Consider the following 19,481-nt stretch of genomic DNA (forward strand, 5'->3'; position numbering starts at 1 on the left):
CTATAAAACATTCCATCCAGAAGTTACACAATATACACTTTTCTTAAGTGCATATGGAACACTATCCAAGATAGATTATATGTTAGGCCACAAAACAAGCCTTAATAAATTTAAGAGTAGTGAAATCATATCAAACATATTTTCTGACAACAATGTTATGAAACTAGAAATTAATTAAACGAAGACAACTGGAAAATCCACAAATATGTGGATATTAAACAATGTGTTACTAAGCAATCAATGGGTCAAAGAAGAAATCAAATAGATATAAATGATACCTTGGGGCAAATGAATAGAGAAATGGGATAAACCAAAATTTATGGGAGGCAGCACAAGCAGTACTGAGAGTGAAGTTCATAGTGATAAACACCTACTTCAACAAAAAAGAAGTCTCAAATAAGCAACCTAACTTTACACCTAAAGAAACTAGAAAAACAAAGCTCAAAGTTAGTAGCAAAAAGGAAATAACAAAGATTAGATCAGAAATAAATGAAACGGAGGTTTTAAAGTCATTAGAAAAGATCAACAAAACCAAGAAGTTGGTTCTTTGTAAGGTAAACAAAATTGACAAATCTTTAGCTAGACTCACTAAGAAAAAAAAAAGAGAGAGGACTCAAATAAATAAAATTGGAAATGAAAGAGGAGATATTACAACTGATACCACAGAAACACGATCATAAGAGACTACTATGCATAATTATATGCTAAGAAAGTGAATAACATAGAAGAAATACATAAATTCATTTTAAATATAAAATCTACCAAGACTGAATCCTGATGAAAGAGAAGATTTGTTTTTTTGTTTGTTTGTTTTAAGATTTTATTTATTTATTCATGAGACACAGAGAAAGACAGGCAGAGACACAGGCAGAGGGAGAAGCAGGCTTCATGCAGGGAGCCCAATGCAGGACTCAATCCCCGGACTTGGGACTCGATCCCAGGACTCCAGGATCACGCCCCCAGCCCAAGACAGGTGCTAAACCGCTGAGCCACATAGGTATCCTCAAAAGAGAAGATCTGAACAGATTATTACTAGTAAGAAGATTTTTTAAAATTTATTCTTTTTAGAGATTTAATTAGTAATCAAAAACTTCCCAAAAAACAAAAGCTCAGGATCAGACTTCACTGGTGAATTCTACCAAACATTCCAAAAAAGATTAATACTAAATCTCTCAAACTGTTCAAAAAGAAAGAAACAAACAAACAAAACAGAAGAAGCCGGAACTGTTTCAAACTCATTTTATGAAGGTAGCATTACCCTGATAACAGAATCAGACAAGGACACCACAAAGAAAGAAAATTACAGGCCAATATCCCTGAGGAACACAGTTGTAAAAATCCTCAACAAAATGTTAGCAAACTGAATTCAATAATACATTAAAAGGATCATACACCATGATCAAATGAGATTTATTCCAGGGATGAAAGTATAGCTCAACATTTATAAATCAGACAGTGTAATAAACCACCTTAACAAAATGAAAGATAAGAATCATATGATTAATTAATAGATATAGAAAAAGCATTTGACAAAATGTAATATCCATTTCTGATTTTTAAAAAAACTCTAATAAAGTGGGTATAGATGGAATGTACATCCATGAAGTAAAGGCCATGTATGTCACTATGGTGACACTAACCTAATGGTAAAAAGTTGAAAATTTTCCTGTAAGATCAGAAATAAGACAGAGATGCCCACTCTTGCCACTTTTATTTAACATAGCACTGGAAGTAATCAGACAAGAAAATAAAGGGCATCAAAATTGAAAAGGAAGAAGTAAAACCATCCTTATTTTCAGATGACATGATACTATATATAGAAAACCCTGAGGACTCCATCAAAAAACTGTTAGACCTAATAAATGAATTCAGTAAAGTTGCAGGATATAAAATCAATACACAAAAATCCATTGCATTTCTATATACTAATCTAATTATGGACTATCAAAGAGAAATTAAGACAACAGTCACACTTACGATTGCACCATAAAAAAAATAGAATACCTTGGAATAAATTTAACTAAGGAGGTATAAGACATTAATGAAAGAAATTGAAAAAGACAAAAATAAATGGAAAGATATTCTTTGCTCATGGATTAAAAGAATTAATATTATTAAAGTGTCCATACTACCCGCAGCAATCTACAGATTCAGTGCAGTCCCTATCAAAACTCCCGTGGCATTTTTCACAGAGATAGAACAAACAATCCTAATATTAGCTTGGAACCATAAAAGACCCAAATAGCCAAAACATTCTTGAGAAAGAAGAACAAAGCTAGATGTATCATCCTCCCCAATTTAACTATACTACAAAGCTATAGTAATTAAAATACTATTGTGACACATAGATCAATAGAAACAAATAGAGAACTCAGAAATAAACCCATGTATATATGGTAAGTTAATTTTTGACAAAGAAGCCAAGAATATACAACAGGGAAAGGAAAATCTGTTCAACAAATGTATTGGGAAAATTGGACAGCCACATGCAAAATAATGAAACTGGACCACTATCTTACACAAATTAATACACAAAAATTAACTTCAAATAGATTAAAAACTTGAGCAAAACCTACAACCATAAAATACTGGAAGAAGAACATAGGTAGTAAGTTCTTTTACATAGATCTTGGCAATGATTATTTTAACTATAACGCCAAAAGCTAAAGCAACAAAACCAAAAATAAACAAACTAAACTTTTTGTATAGCAAAGGAAACTTAACAAAATAAAAAGGCAACATGTTGAGTGGGAAAAAGTATTTGCAAATTATCTGATAAGGAGCTAATATTCAAAATGTAGAAAGAACTCTTACAATTTTATAGCAAACAAAGCAAATAATCCAATTGGCAGAAGATCTGAGTAGATTTTTCAAAGGAAGATATACAGATGACCAACAGGTACATAAAAATATGTTCTACATCATTAATCACCAGGGAAATGCAAATTGGAACCACAATGATATATCATCTTATTCCTGTTAGAATGGATATATCAAAAAGACTGAATACCAAGTGTTGGCAAGGATGTGAAGGAAAGGGAACCCTTGTGTACTATTGGCAGGATTGTAAATTGGTACGGCCGCTGTGGAAAACAGTTCCTCAAAAAATTAAAAATACAACTACAATATGATCCAGTAACTTACCTTTTGGGTATTTATCCAGGAAAATAAAAACACTAATTTGAAAAGATATATGCACCCCTGTGTTCACTGTGGCGGTATTTACAGTAGCCAAGATATCTATCAGTGGATAAATTAATAAAGAAATTGAGGCATTTATACACAATGGGATATTATTCAGCCATAAAAAGTATAAAATCTTGCTATTTGTAGCAACATGGATGGACCTTGATGGCACCAGAGACAGACAAATACTATGATCTCTCTTATCTATGGAATCCCTCTTTCTATACATATAACAAACATATAAATATTTATAACTGAATTATGTAATTTATAACTAAATACACATATAAATATATAAAATGCTATATATGTAAAACACTATATGCACCCCCTATGAGTATGGGTGTGTGTGTGTCTGTGTATATGTGTGTATACACATACACACGCATACTCATAGCTACAGACTGTGGTTGCCACAGAGTGGCAGTTGCCAGAAGCAGAGGGTGGAAGTTGGGAGAAAAGGGTGCACTGCTTTTGTTTAATTTAAATTTAAAAAGAGACAGAGAGAGAACTTGGAGCAGAGCAGCTGTGTAGAGAGGGGCACTTAACAGAACCTGTGACCTCTGGAGGAGGGATGCAATCAGCCCGAGGGAGCCTCTGAGACGGAGTCAGGGGAATAATCTGATGTCATAGTTTACCCTTTGAGAACCTGCTCATTCTCTCATTGTTCAAATCCTACTCTCAATCAGAGGGCAGTGGCCGAGTTAAAAAAGGGTGTTGCCTGTGTTCTTCTCTAGGATTTTGATGGAATCTTGTCTCACATTTAGATCTTTCATCCATTTTGAGTTTATCTTGGTGTATGGTGAAAGAGAGTGGTCTAGTTTCATTCTTCTGCATGTGGATGTCTAATTTTCCCAGCACCATTTATTGAAGAGACTGTCTTTCTTCCAGTGGATAGTCTTTCCTCCTTTATCGAATATTAGTTGCCCATAAAGTTCAGGGAAGGGAGAAGAAATGTGTGGGAAATATCAGAAAGGGAGACAGAACGTAAAGACTGCTAACTCTGGGAAACGAACTAGGGGTGGTAGAAGGGGAGGAGGGCGGGGGGTGGGAGTGAATGGGTGACGGGCACTGGGTGTTATTCTGTATGTTAGTAAATTGAACACCAATAAAAAATAAATTAAAAAAAAAATCAGAGGGCAGTGGAGCCACTGATATACTTCCAACAGGTCAGACTCTGCGGATTGGCAAAGAACCCATGGATGTTGGTTTTATGTGTTTCTTTCTGCTGTGTGTGTGTGTGTGTGTGTGTGTGTGTGTGTGTGCAGCATACAAGATGCCAGGCCTACTTAGAGAATTGCTTTTGTTGATTCATTCCAAAGAGGCAAGTAGCAATAAACTGTAGATTGCCCCAGCAAAGCCGTAACTAAAAATTGCTGCTCTGGATTCAAGATCTCAAGTAATAATTTTTGCTGTTTTGTAATTCAGAGGGATAAGTGGCTATCACTGGGTGAAGTGAACACTAGATATGAATGCTTCCTTCTCCAAGGAACCACCCATCGTAAGCCGCTGATGGAAAGAATTGGTGTACCTTCCAAGTGGGCTCATCTGTGTCTATTGTCTATTTCACAGAGGCCTCTGACATGCTGGAACCAGTTTGTATGGACAAGAGCCAACTGTCTACATTGCTTCTCAGTTTCAGTTCAGTGACATCATGGTGGTAGCTTGAAATTGGGCATGTGTGAGAATTTATACTACAGAAATCAGCAAATTCTATAAACTATGCTCTTTTTTTTGGCATCATTTTGGCTTACCCTTCACAACTGTTTACATATTTTATTGCATCTATAGCAACCCAGCTGAGTTATTCTGTGTCTGTCAGAATGGAGATTTTTGTTAATTTTTTAAGTTTTTTATTCCAGTGTTGTTAACATGCAGTTTTATATTAGTTTCATGTGTACAGTGTACAGATTCAACAATCATAAGTGTACTCTTAATCTCTTTCACCCATTTTACCTATCCCCCACCCATCTCTGCTCTGGCAACCACTGGTTTGTTCTCTTTAGTTAGAAGTCTGTTTCTTGGTTTGTCTCTCTCATTTTTTTTTGTTCATTTGTTTTATTTCTTAAATTCCACATGTGAGTGAAATTATATGGCATTTGTCTTTCTTTGACTGTTTTATTTCACTTAGCATTATACTCTCCAGCTCTAGTCATGTTGCTGCAAATGGCAGGATTTCATTCCCTTTTATGGCTGTTAATATTCCATTCCATATATACACCACATCTTCTCTATACATTCATCTATTGATGGACACTTGGGCCACTTCCCTAATTTGGTTTTCGTAAATAATGCTGCAATAATCACAGGGATGCCTATATCTATTCAAATTAGTGTTTTTGAGATAAATCAGTTCACCAAAGACTGCTTCCTTGCCAATAGCAGTGGCTCTCTCCAATTCCCATAATACCCTCCCTCCCCTACAACTCAATCTCTTCATGTTAGAAGTGGTAATAGCTCCATTATGTTAGAAGTGTAACAGACCTTGGGTGCATCACCAACCCCTGTTCATTCCCTTAACCTATACTCATTCCCTTGTGGAAAAAAAAATAACCCTTTATTTAATACTCTTCAATGACCTCATTTCATTAGACCATCTATCTCTTGTCAGGACTCTGACAAATACATTATTATGATGATATTTTAAATATGGATTTTGAATGAAGACAAAATGGGGAGAGATTTCTTTTCATTACTGGCAGAACTTTCTTGCATACCCAGCCCCAAACCAAACTTCAGCACTTTGTTGACTCCCATACTTCTGGTTGGGGGAAGGTATTTCAGTTTTCCAAGGAGTAATGTCACTCCTTTTGGCCTTATCAAATTATTCTAATTTCTCATTTTCCATTTTTTTTATTGCAAAAGACACTTGGCTCATGACTTCCTTTCTCTTTTATTGCATCCTACCTCATGCCCATACTCTTTTTTTGTAGCCCTTAAATACAACAATTAATCCTCAAACCCCATTAAGTACAGCAATTTCCTCTAGGCCAGGAGTATTTCTGCGATTGCAAATAATCATGTGAGTATACTAGATTTATTAAAGTGCTTGGAAATATCACTATGGCTGTAAATGTCTCTCATATTTCCAGAATATAGAAATGCTACCAGCAAATCTGGCAGGGAACAGTCTATTACCAATCCAAACACTAGCACTTTCACATCTGTTATGTTTAAAATTTTTAAACTAATGTATTCATTCCAGAAACAGCAGAACAAAAAGATATCCAGCTAGGAGATCTATTTTCATATCAATATTTAAAATGCTTTCAATATTTACCATTTCACACTCACTAAATCTCCTGTGACTTTTTGCTTTCAGGAAATCCATCAATTACAAACCAAAGAGAACATCTAAAAGGACCTGTAAAATGCAATATATATTGGCAGTCAGGGAGTCCAAAGCTCACTAGAGAATGCAATTAGCAAAATTTCTCCAAATTCATGAAAATGAATAAATCGTGTCACCATCTTGAAAATTCATATTTATTATTACTCCAAAGAGAGAGTCAATTAGAATCCTATTTAAAAATCTGCCTCCAGGGAAAAGTATTCTATAACGTGATAAACATGAATAGAAAATTGACACTAAAAAAATTAAATGTAAAAAACAAATAAACATATTGAGAATATTAACTTTACAAATAAAATTATAGAAACAAAACAGTGGATTTTTTTCTTTCAAATGCAAAAATATTAAAAAAATAATATGGATGACCTCTGTGAGAAAATAATACTGCAGTATAGTTAAAAGCATGATCTTTAAAAACACATTGCCTAAATTGGAGTCCCTACTTTTTTTACTTGAGTAGCTTCAGGCATTTAACTTAATCTGTTTATGCCACAGTTTTTAATCTGTGAAATGGGGAAAATTATAATACGACTTATAGAAATATTGAAAAGATTAAACAATTTAGCATCAGTAAAGTAGAACAGGACCTGCCACATTAGTGCTGATAATTAGTCATTACAGCTATGATGAATGATGATGACCAGTGATAAGGACAGTGAATTCGGTGTTGAACACTTCCTTACACAGTAATGATAGTATAGACTGGCCTAAACTTTATAGAGGGAAGTTTACCTGTATAGCATATAAAGCCATAAATAGTTTTCTTTAATATAGTAAAGTCATTTCTAAGCATTTATCCTAAGGAAATTATCACAGAGGCAAAGATTTCTTTCCAAGGATGTTCATTTTAGCACTATTTACAGATAATCATTAAAAATGATGTCTGAAAATGGCAATATAATAATCATTCAGTGGAATATTATGTAATAAATAATAAATAACACTTTTGAATATTACATAATATGTGAAAAAGTAGAATATAAAAAGTTCATGTGGTCAGACCCTGCTTACTTTACACTGTAACTTTTATTAGTTGTATAAGCACAAAATTATATATATAATAAAATTTTATTTATCTATGCAAGTCTAAAAATCCATCAAACTTATTGACTTCAAATGGCATTATTAAAGGTGATTTTGTTGTTTATTTTATGTATTTATGTTTTCTAAGGTTTTTATTGGTGAGAATCAATTAGTTTCCAAAAAAAAAAAAAAGCTGCTAAAGTCTCCTTAATTTCTTTATATGTGATTAACAGATGTTCAAGCTAGAACAGTCTGGTAGTCCCCTACTCATCTTTCTTTTCCTGACAATCGCATGCTCAATTAGATGCATTTACAACTTCATGCACAATTGATAATCTTTTGTCATAAATGTGACTTTAATTATCTGGTCAGCAACTTTGATACCAATTTAGTAGCCAAACATAAATATAACTCATCTCCACTTTCAAGCTACTTAGTAACTAACATTTACCTATAATTTATTGAGGATATACTATGTGCCAGACATTGTTAATCATTTTGCATGCATTATCTACTTTAATCTTTACAATTATCTTGTGAGTTAGGTATTATATTCTTCTCATATGGAGGAAGAGGGACTCAGGTTTGAAGAGTAGAGTTGATGCCAAATCTGTCTGACTCAGTGACTGCACTTTCTCTCCTGTGTATGCTGCCTCTCAATATGCCTTATGCATATCTGACTTCCTTGCTGTCATTACTGGGAAGAAAAACAAAATCTATTCTAAAGTATAAACTAAGATTTATTGATGTCTGGAAAGTTAAAATAAAATAACCTGGAATTTAACAACTCTGGCTAATATATAAACTCGACAACACTATAATAATTAGTTGTAGACATTTTACTAAAGACAATAAATTAAAAAAAAAAAGATTTTAAAAGATTAATCCAGTAAGGAAATGTTTAACAAATCATAGTATTGTTTTTTACAAGAAAAAATCTTTAAAAAGAATCTGTTTCATATGGAGATTAATTTCTTAACAATGGAAATGATACTTGTTTTGTCTTCAAGGTGATGTAGGGATTTTTTTTCTCCTTATTTTATGATTATGATTTTCTATGATACTTTCTAGTTATTTTCAGGCCATTTCTAATGTAGGTCCTGGTTACCTTACTGGACAATTAGGGCAGGAGAAATGAAATGTCTTTCATATATGAGTATTGAACTAAAGTAGAAATTTTCTGTTCCTGGCTCCACCACTAATTTGCTATAATTGCCCACCCACAGAGCATAAGGATTAGATAACACTTCCTTATTTGTGTAATAAAAGCGTAATTTATAATTTCAAACATGCCTTTTAACTATATCATTCTATGATTCCAGGTAGGCCAGAACATTGTTAGGTATACAGTATAAATATTTATAGAACAGTACATATCTTTCAGTTACTTCCTAATCTGATCTATTCCTCACGGTCTTGCTGAAACCTTACTTCCTTCATGAAGACTCCCTTGAGTAGTCAAACTTCCTGAACTAAAAAATAGTTAGCACAGTAATTACATGTTATCTTTAAACACTGCTTAATAATTTCACATAAGAAAGTCCTTGTTTTAAACTAAGCTGTAAATCACCTTGACAGAGACAGGTTATTGACCTCTAATTTTATACGTTCCTTGGGTTCAATCACAGCACTGGTCTCACAATGGAAGGTAAGCAAATTCTTGTTAAATGCAGAGTAAATTTGAATCAGCAACTAAATTCCTAATTTCCAATGTCAGGACATTCCTTTTATCAGAGTGAGGTTCTGCAGACTGCAATCCAGGTTTTCTGCACCTGATGCTGTTTGATCATCATCATCACAATCATCATCATCTTTATGATTAAAGAGCATTTGCTCAATTTTTCTGGAATGAATGGCAGCAGCTCAAGATCTCTCTTCAGGTAAGATGAGAAACAGCTGGCTATCATTTTCTGTATAATAACCTTTCATATTTCCAGAGCCTAAGATCATTAACTTTAAAAGAGCCTCAAATATTGTATAAGGTTGGTTGCTACAAAATAAGGAATAAGAGGAATGTCAGAGAACATGTTATGGAGAGAGGAGGGATTGTGTGTTTTTCAGCATGTTACACCTCTCCTTACTTAGTATAATGCAGCAGGCAAGTGCAGGAGAAAATGAGCTGTCAGTCTCTTGGTGCACATCATTTGTCATGGCTCCTCTTATGTCTGGAAAGGCAGGGACACCCCTGTTATCATGAAGAGCTTGTCATGGGACCAGTAGTATGTACGCACAGAGTGCACTTTTGTTCTCGTCATTTAATGTAGTGAAGAATGGTCGTACTGCAGGATTGCAATTTTGGCAATGCTCTTGGCAGTTGACATTAAAATAATATCCCTAGATATAGACTTAAAGAAAATAGATGTTTTTTTCTCATTCTCTAAGGAGGCAGGGGATAAATTTAAAACATTGTTTTGTCAGTCATTGTTTACACTTAAAAACTCACCTAATATCCTTAGTATAGCCCTAGAAGAGGACTCAATTTTGATTACTTAAAGAAAGAATTAGAGACCACCCTGAAAAATATGCATGTGATTTCCATATTGAACTCCATGCTTCTAGGATTTATCATTTTGTGTCGTTACTTACACATCTATTCACAAAGAGGTAGCTGTTTCTGGAAGATGGCACTGAAAAAGTAAAGATCAGTTTGAATGAAAATCTAAATCTGGTTACCATCCTCCTCTGAATGGAAGTGAAACCTCATACCTACAGCTTTTAAAATTGCCTGACTTTTTTTGTTTTGGCCAAAGTCTGTGCTACAGATTTCTTGACTGAATTTTAGTTTTTGTTCTTTCTTGGTCTCCTTTTCATATGACTCAAGAGCATATATCTATCTCTCTCTCTCTTTGAAATCTTTCTTGATTTTTGCTTTTTAGCCCAAGGAATTCAATTAAATTCATCTGGCAGATGGAAAGCTGAGGCCCATAAGGGCAGTAACAAATACTAAAAATAATGAGAAGGATCTAAAAATATACTGATTTGGGGTCAGAGGGATTTAATAGTACTCAGAGGTTTTAATTAATTAATTAATTAATTATTTTCTTAGTTGTCATTCCTCTTCTTTTTCTAATTCCCTTTGCTCAGGCCCTGAAAAATATTCCTTGGCCAGAATGCTGAAGCTGAAGCAAATAGATTCCTCTAGTAACTGCTAACTGCTCCTATAGTCAGAACTGATCATGAACAGTGGTCGTGAGGGCCAGATTTTTGGGGGGAAATTCTAATTTCAGAGAGGTTCTATTGTCTCAAAAATGTATAAATGAAATTTATAGCATATAGCATGCAAACTGATTCAGGGACTGGAAGACTAAGGTTAGTCTTCATGGTAAGTATTAGTCAATTGATTAGTCTGTATATCTGTGTGTGTGCATATACATATATATGCTTATATGTATATATGTATGTTTAAAGTAAACTATATGTATATGCATAAATACAAACAGATGATTCTCATTCTCTTTAGTTCCATTCTATCGAGTTGTTGCAAGCACTGAGTTAGCAAACTGAATCATTGCTCCCGGGGGAAATACAGAGTTAGATTTCTGCAAACCTCTTGTCACAACAATCTTGTCAACAGATCAATACAAAGCCCTGTTTTATGTGTATTTCTCTTTATTTTTAAAGTTTTTATTAATTTATTCATGAGACACATAGAGAGAGAAAGAGGCAGAGACATAGGCAGAGGGAGAAGCAGGCTCCATGCAGGGAGCCTGATGTGGGACTCGATCCTGGGTCTCCAGGATCACACCCTGGGCGGAAGGCAGCGCTAAACCGCTGAGCCACCCGGGCTGCCCCTGTATTTCTGTTTAAAGATACCTTATTTAATATATATTGCCAAATAATTAACATTAAACTCAAGACCAACAACACTATAACTCACCTTTGAATGAAGGTTGTCTAACACACGTATTTCTCTTTAAGACACGTCACAGCTTTCTTGTATTTAGTATCACTTGATGGCACTTCAGCACTACCCTTGGGGATCATGTTAAACAGCAAAATCAACAAAAAGTACAAAAATTCAAAAAAATGTGATAGCTAATGGACCATGAAAAAGACACTTGTTGACAATATGAGAACTGAAACAAAAAGGCAGAGTGTGGCCCCGTTTGACTTCAGCTGGAAATGTGCATCAGGTGATTCAAATTTTTCTTCCCTCTCTGTGTTGAGGGAAGAAAAATGAATGATCATGAAAACCCTGCAAATATTTTCTCTTTATGGAACGCTTCATGAATTTGTGTGTCATCCTGTGCAGGAGCATGCTAATCTCCATATCATTTCAAAATTAGTATATGTGCTGCCGAAGCAAGCATATATAAAATCTCACAAGTATTGGCTTTATGGTTATAAATACATTCTAGCAAGTAGGCAAATTTACAATTTGGAATCCACAAATAATGAGAATCGATTGTGTGTGTATATACTTGTCTTATCTAAATTAACTGCAGAGGAGAAATTTGCAAAAACTTAACAAATCTTAAAAGATTAAATTGGCAATATTAGCAATTTCTTGGGCAGTCCTAAAATGATTGGAGATTCAGCTTGACAATTTACCTAATGTCTCTATTTGCCATTGTTGATTAAAGGCGCTAATTCTTAAAAGTGCAAAAACTGAGACTTTCAGTTCCCAAAAAGATGCATTTCTAATCTCTCCACAAGATTTTGTTGTTCACTTATGTTATGTTCTAGCCTTGTGATTCCTAAAAAGAAAGATCTGATGGTGTCCACATACCCTACCTTTCTTGCTTCTATGTCTTCTTAACATTTAATACACTCTCTACCATATTACATGTTGGAGAAGCACCACTGTTACATATACAACATTGCTTATGCTTATGAAATTTCATTTAAAAAGGGGAAACAACATCCAAGTTAAAAGCCAGTCAAGTGTGACTATCATCAACAGATGATGTTAGTGTTTACCTATATAGTAGTTAGGTCTAATAAAAAAGTTGAATTTGAGGACCAATTTTCAGAACTTAACATGTTTATCAATAGAACAGCTTTCTTTCACTACAGAGAGTTTGAATTTCCTAGAATTCATATAAATGGGACCATATAACAGGCACTTTTTTCCTCTGGCTTCTTCATTCAGAATAATTATTTAGAAATACATCCATGTGTTTGCATGTAACAACAGCTTATTCTTTTATATTGAAAGACACTTTTCCATTTTAGGAATACACCACAATTTACTTATCCATTTGCCATTTGGGTTCTTTTAATATTTGGCTATTACAAATAAAACTGCTATGAAAACTTGAGTTCCAGTCATTTGTGGACATATAGCTTCATTTCTCTTGGATAAATACCTAGGAGTGGAATGATTAGGTCATGTATTAGATGTATATTTAGCTTTTTAAAAGCCTGATGAACTGTTTCTAAAGTGTTTGCACCATTTTGTATTCCCATCGATGTCTAAGAGAAACAGTTGTATAAGACATCCTCTTCAGTATTTAATATGATAGATCTTTTAAATTTTAGACTGTCTAATAATATGTGTTGGTATCAAATTGTGGTCTTAATTTATATTCTCCTAAGGACTAATTATGGTGAATATCTTTTCATGTACTTATTTGCAATCTGTAAATCTCCTTTTCTGAAGCATCTTTTAAATTTTTGTCCAGTTTATTGTATTATTGCAATATATTTTTGTGAAATCTTATTATTGGGTTTTGAGAGTTTTTTTAACTTGTGGATATATATTATCTACACATACTAACACACATACACATATTTCCTGTGGGGTGAGGAGGTCCAAATTCATTCTTTCACATCATGATATATAATTGACTCTGTGTAATTATTTTATACATTTCTAGAATCAGTGCTAGTATTTTATTGAAGCTTTTTGAATCTAAGGATATTGTTCTGTAGTTTCCTCCCCCTTTTTATTGCCTTCATTTGGTTGATATGATAATTATGTTCTCATATAATGATATCAGAAGTAATCCCTTATTTTCTATATTTTTCAAGAGCTTTTGAAGGATTTACATTAATTCTTTAAGTGTTTGCTAGAGTTCATTCATTAAGGGCTTCTGGGCTTCTCACTTTTGTGAGACGTTTTCTAAATTACTAATTCAAATTTTTACTTATATGTATTCTGATTTTCTATTCTTCCTAGGCCTATTTCAGTAATTTGGGTCTTTCTAGAACTAAAAAAAAAATTCACCTAAATAATCTAATTCGTTGTCATATAATACAAGTATCTTCTTGCAATACTAGAATTGGTAAGCACTTTTGATGGCTCCTTTGAGGCTGATGAAGTCAGATTTATAATAATATCAGTAGGAGTTTTGTGGGGTAGTTGGCCACTTGGGTGATAACAGAGAAAGAAGAAGAAAGTGGGCTGCATGAGGGATGAGGTTTTGCTTACGAGGTGTGATTAAAAGACAGAAGAGCAAAGGAGTTTATGGTATGGCCAACAACATTACTGAAATAATGCATGATAAGAAACTGGAAAAAAAGACTGGATTGGAGATTAGCAGAAATGAAGGAGTCAGTGGATTCCCTTTTAGCTGATCTGGAGCCCCTACAGAATCCTTGAAGATCTAGGAATATGATTCTTTATATAATACAAGCCTATGCTGTACTTTGGCTTAACCTCATAAAAATACTATCAATGTGCTTGAACTCCAGAAAACTGTGCTTGTTCTCAGTCTATAAATCATGACTGAGCTGCTTCTCTTAAGGTGCCAATGATAATCTCAGTGATATCCAATCTCCAGAAGTTTGTGCTTTGTAAGACCTATAAAGCTCAATCCAATAAATCTATTCACGATTAAGATACTTTTTCATATTCATTAGACTTTCACTTTAATTAAAGGTTTATTTTTTTGTGTGGGTTTTTATTTTTAATTCTCTGTGTGTTTTTTAGAAAACATGGAAGTTGAAGCTATAAATCTAAACCTTAAATAACAAGCCTTTCCTTAGGCTTATATATTGACAAAAATTATTACTGAGATAGCTTCAATATTAATAATAACTATTAATAAACATGTGAAAACAAGTCCACCCGGGGCTCCGGGCAACCTAATCTCAGAGGACACCTCTATTTTCAGCATCAGTGGCCCATCCTTACTAAGATATCTAGAAAAATGTTTGGGGACAAGTGGAGAAAGAGAGAAACAGATCCTCAGGCAGAATGGTACTGAAAGGAAAAATGTGCACGGTTTTACCATGTCCTACTCTTCAGATTTTCTTAGGCTCACCAAATCAGTGTGAGGAAGAACATTCCTTGCTGTACATTACTGTGTAATCAAAGTTATTTACTTGCACATTTTGGGGATTGTAAATGATTCTGACCTTTGCTAAACTATTATGCACAGAAAGGAAAACTGTCCCTTTAAAACTTGCCTCTTGATGTTAATAAATTAGGGACCTCTCACAGTTCCTTGCCAGACTCCATTTGTTGTAGTGTTGAATTGAAGTTTCCAGGTGAAATGAACAGCTGCCAAGCTAGCCTTTCAAGAAGCTGCCTTTGGGAACATAATACTTTATTACCCGTATTGTGCCATTCTACACTGAGTAGTCGTTAAAATAATGAGAGGTCTGACTAAGTGATCTATTTCAAGGTCTATTTTCTCCTTAGCTAGAGAAGCACCTTCAGACCATTCCATCCATCTGTTCTTCCTCAGGGCACAAGAAGCAAGTCAGTTGGCTGGAACTAAAGTCTTTCACCTGTTTTTTTTTTTTTATATTTTTTTTAAACTGAACTTATAAACTGAATTCAGTCTCTAATATGTTTATCTAAAACCGAGGTTTTGGCTTCACTGGAATCACATCTTCTTTCACTAGTCAAGAATATTTCACATCTGTTTTGAGTTTAAAAGTTTGCCAGTTGGGGATCCCTGGGTGGCTCAATGGTTTGGTGCCTGCCTTTGGCCCAGGGCGTGATCCTGGAGTCCCAGGATCTAGTCCCGCATTGGGCTCCCTGCATGGAGCCTGCTTCTCCCTCTACCTTGTCTCTACCTCTCTCTCTGTGTGTGTCTCTCATAAATAAACAAATAAAAAATATTTTAAAAAATAAAAATAAATAAAAGTTTGCCAGTTTCAAAAAAAAAGGGGGATGCCTGGGTGGCTCAGCAGTTGAGCATCTGCCTTTGGCTCAGGGTGTGATCCCGGGGTCCTGGGATCAAGTCCTACATCGGGCTCCCTGCAGGAAGCCTGCTTCTCCCTCTGTCTATGTCTCTTCCTCTCTGTGTGTGTGTCTCTCATGAATAAATAAATAAAATCTTTTTTTAAAAAAAAGTTTATCAGTTTCCTGGGCCCACTAATCAAGGGCAGGTAGTTTTTTTTTTTTTTTTTTTTTTTTTTTTTTAATTAGCCCCTTCGAACTTTAGCCCCTTGGTATGACAGAGCAAAACTTACCATTAGTTTAGTTCTATTTCTTGCTGGCAGAGCATAATTTCCTTTTAAAAGATTTTTGGGGAAAGATGCAATGATCTTCAAAGTTGGCTTGAGCATCAAATGGCTTTTATTAAGCAACAGTTTGAGTTGAGAACAAATGAACTGAAAACATATTTCAAATAATAGAGGAAAATGTCTTTGGAAAAACCATATATTGGATCTTTCCAAAAGCAAAACAATTTAAAATTTGTGGTGCTTGGTAAAAATAAACATGTATGAATTTCACGGGAAGAAATGGAAGAAGTCCGGTTTTCTGGGAAGAATTATCTCTTGTCAGGAAGTAGTGTAACCTGTTCATAACTTCCTTATCTCCAGGAATAGTGGCAGAGAAACTATGGTAACTAACATCCCTACATGAAGAAGAATTGTACAACTAACTGCAGTGCAATTTGTTTTTAAAATGAAGTTTCCTGGAATGTAATGCAAGATTGGAGGGAATGCAATAATACTAGAATTCTAGACACTGTAACGGGCACTGAGGGGAGCTAATTTTGTCAGGAGCCTCATTCAGTATTCCCAGACACTACTTAACGCATTCTCTACTCATAAATAAATGGTATTTACCCTTGTTCATCCTGTTCTCTCTCATAGCTTATGGAATGCTCATCCAATGTCTACTATCCAATTAAACCATTAGCTGTGGCTATACTATATATATATATATATATATATATATATATATACACACATACACACACATATATATATTATATATATATATACATTTTTTACTGTATACTTTCTAATCCCAAAATGACATATATAAGTATATATAGAAGTATATGTATATATACTATAATTATATATATAGTATAGTATATATAGTATAAGTGTATATAAGTATATATATAAGTATATATATAGAAGTATATAGAAGTATATATAGTATATATATACTATATATAGTATATATATTACATATATATACTTTTTTTTACTGTATACTTTCTAATCCCAAAATGACATCTTCACAGTCTTACCTCCAATTTCAGCCACTCATCTCACAGTGACAAATTTCTTGCCTTGAAGAGTCTTTCATCTTATAAGAGTAAACTTTTCCTCCTATGCTGTAGTCCTTGTGGAACTCACTCATCAAGCAGGTGTTTGCAACCTGGAATGTAGGGAGTTAAGGTCTTTAGGAACAACTTCCATTCAATGGGGTCTGGAGCTGATGGCAAAATGCTTTAGTTTATCCTCAGGTGGATGGACAACGCTGAACTATTGGACTCATTCCTATATGGAATTCTAGACTATTGGTTCTACTAACTACTATATAGTTGTGAATGTAGCCCATTTTCCGGGTGTTTTGACCAAAATGTTCATATGTACACTGGAAATATCTGAATTTTCTTCTTAGGTTTTGTAGAAAATTGGTTGTATCGTTGAATTTTGAGTCCTCAGACAGTGTGTCAAAATGGTTTACCTTGCACTGCACCAAGGGTTCTTTTGCCTTTTGCCAACTGAACAACTGATCTTCATACCTCATTAATGCCTTTTACTGGACCCTGTCTCCAGATTTATCCTTGGAATCCTTCATTTCTTCTTTTTAAAAATTTATTTATTCATGAGAGACACACACACACACAGAGAGACACAGGCAGAGGGAGAAGCAGGCTCCATGCAGGGAGCCTGATGTGGGACTCAATCCTGGGTCTCCAGGATCACGCCCTGGGCTGAAGGCAGTGCTAAATCACTGAGCCACCCAGGCTGCCCAGAAATTCTTCTTTTCTGACAACATCAGAGGTAGTGCTTGCTCCTTGTTCCCAAGGTGGGGTCATGGAGACCCAAGAATATCCCCTTTGTTCTGGAGCTTCATTCATCCACTACCTCTTTCCCGCTGAGTTCTGAGAAGAACATCAGAGTCTTCAGCACTCATTTGTTTCATAGTCCTTTTCTAAAGGATCTTTATTTTTTTCTCAAAATTTCACAGCAAGCTAGCATCTAGGTTTATACATAGCTCTCAAATTGTTGTGTCTCCAGAGCTTGGAAATTCAAACCAGCTGACTTTTGAAATTTCTATTCCAGGATCTAAATTGCTTAGAGATTTTCAAAACCAGTTGTACCCTTTGTAAGACCTGAAGCAGGAGGTAAATCAAAGTGCCTGGCATCAGGACCTAAGGGTCACTAGCTGCAGCCAAGCATCTCAGAGTTCTCAGGAAAACCAATGACCCTCTAGTGGTCCCTGGAGCAGAGCTCAGCAGAGTGGACCTAATGGGAAGACATTTGACTTTGAAGTTCAAATTCAGTCTACATGTCAAAGTCAGAAGGAAAAACTATTCACCAAGTCATATACATCATAATAAGCCTTGAAGGTTATGAGTATTTTTTTTCAAAAAGTTAAATACTTTTTCCTTGTCAGGCTATTATTAGTATACTGTCTAATCCTTACTTACAGTACAGAAGGGGGAAAATTCCATTTAAAATGTAATGAAGTGGATATTATCCCTATTTTATTGATGGAAAAACTGAGGCTCTGAAATAAGTACTTTGCTCAAATCAGAAAGTTAAAAGGTGGTAGAGGTGGCATTCAACCCAAAACCTATTTAATTTTGAAAGCTTCAGTTTGCTACAATACTATGCAGCATCCCTAGCCAAAATAAGCCCAAAACAAAACAAAACAAAACAATGCTTTGTTCAAATGGATACACTGTATTTTTACCTTGGAAAGTAAAAATTTACTTATGAGGAATATCACATATCTTCCAGGCTATCAATTTAATGTCATATTAGAAAACCAAAAATATTTACTTATTGTAATGATATACATTTCTCTTTATATCACATACCTAAAAAGTTTAGCACAGACATCTAAAAGTGGAATGGGGAACAAAGTATCATTTACTATCATTTTGATTTCTTTAGTTGTGGTTATTCTCTATCAATTTGGTGGTGAAGTTTTACTTTCAGTTCCTAAACCCCAAAATAGTAATATGGGATCATGGTGAGGTGAGTAGGTATGGTCCTGGAATGTGTATAAGTTCCATTCTCGGATTTCCTCATATAAGAGAAACAATTTCTGCTACTAGTGAAAAAGCATGGCATGTAGACGGTAACCACAATGAGTTTTGTATTTCTATTTCCCATTCTTCCTTTAAAGTTTTATTTAGAGAGATATATTCCTTTCCCGGCCCCTCAGTGAAAACTGGGGCAGGTTCATGACTTCTCTGTTCCCATTCAGGTTAAAAAAAAAAAAAAGGAAAGAAAAATAGTCAGTTTTAGTCATAAAAAGTCATTATTCAGAAATTCAATATCCAGTCAATATCCAAAATTAATATCCAGTCCCATATAAGCATTACAATTCTAAACTTAGTGGCAGATCTCCAACTTTGTCGACTTTAGGTTGGGATGGAGGGTAGGGACATGGGTGAAGGTGGACAAAAGGTACAGACTTCCAGTTACAGATAAATTAATTCTGGTGATGAAATGCACGGTATGGTCACTATAGTTAGCATATCAAATATATATTGTATATTCATAAGTTGCTAAGGGAGTAGATCTTAAAGTTCTTACCACA

At 34.5% G+C, this 19,481-nt stretch overlaps 2 long non-coding RNA genes and 1 other non-coding gene across 4 annotated transcripts in view; 1 reads left to right on the forward strand and 2 right to left on the reverse strand.

Annotated features, from left to right (window-relative positions):
- LOC144303159 (uncharacterized) overlaps positions 1 to 19,481 on the forward strand; it is a 49,661-nt gene that overhangs the window by 29,260 nt on the left and 920 nt on the right. The window contains exon 3 of the long non-coding RNA XR_013370180.1: positions 9,296 to 9,441. This is a non-coding gene — a long non-coding RNA (uncharacterized LOC144303159). The remainder of the gene's footprint in view (positions 1 to 9,295; positions 9,442 to 19,481) is intronic.
- The window catches only part of LOC144303160 (uncharacterized), a 69,236-nt gene that overhangs the window by 6,882 nt on the left and 42,873 nt on the right, over positions 1 to 19,481 (reverse strand). For both annotated transcript variants that reach the window (XR_013370181.1, XR_013370182.1), the window contains exons 2-3: positions 16,948 to 17,078; positions 11,439 to 11,533 (exon numbers count right to left, since the gene is read on the reverse strand). This is a non-coding gene — a long non-coding RNA (uncharacterized LOC144303160). The remainder of the gene's footprint in view (positions 1 to 11,438; positions 11,534 to 16,947; positions 17,079 to 19,481) is intronic.
- Positions 11,770 to 11,871, reverse strand: LOC144303707 (U6 spliceosomal RNA). Its single transcript, XR_013370681.1, has one exon. It is a non-coding gene; the product is annotated as a U6 spliceosomal RNA (small nuclear RNA).

The sequence above is a fragment of the Canis aureus genome, chromosome 32 (assembly GCF_053574225.1).
Source record: "Canis aureus isolate CA01 chromosome 32, VMU_Caureus_v.1.0, whole genome shotgun sequence".
Lineage (NCBI taxonomy): Eukaryota > Metazoa > Chordata > Mammalia > Carnivora > Canidae > Canis > Canis aureus.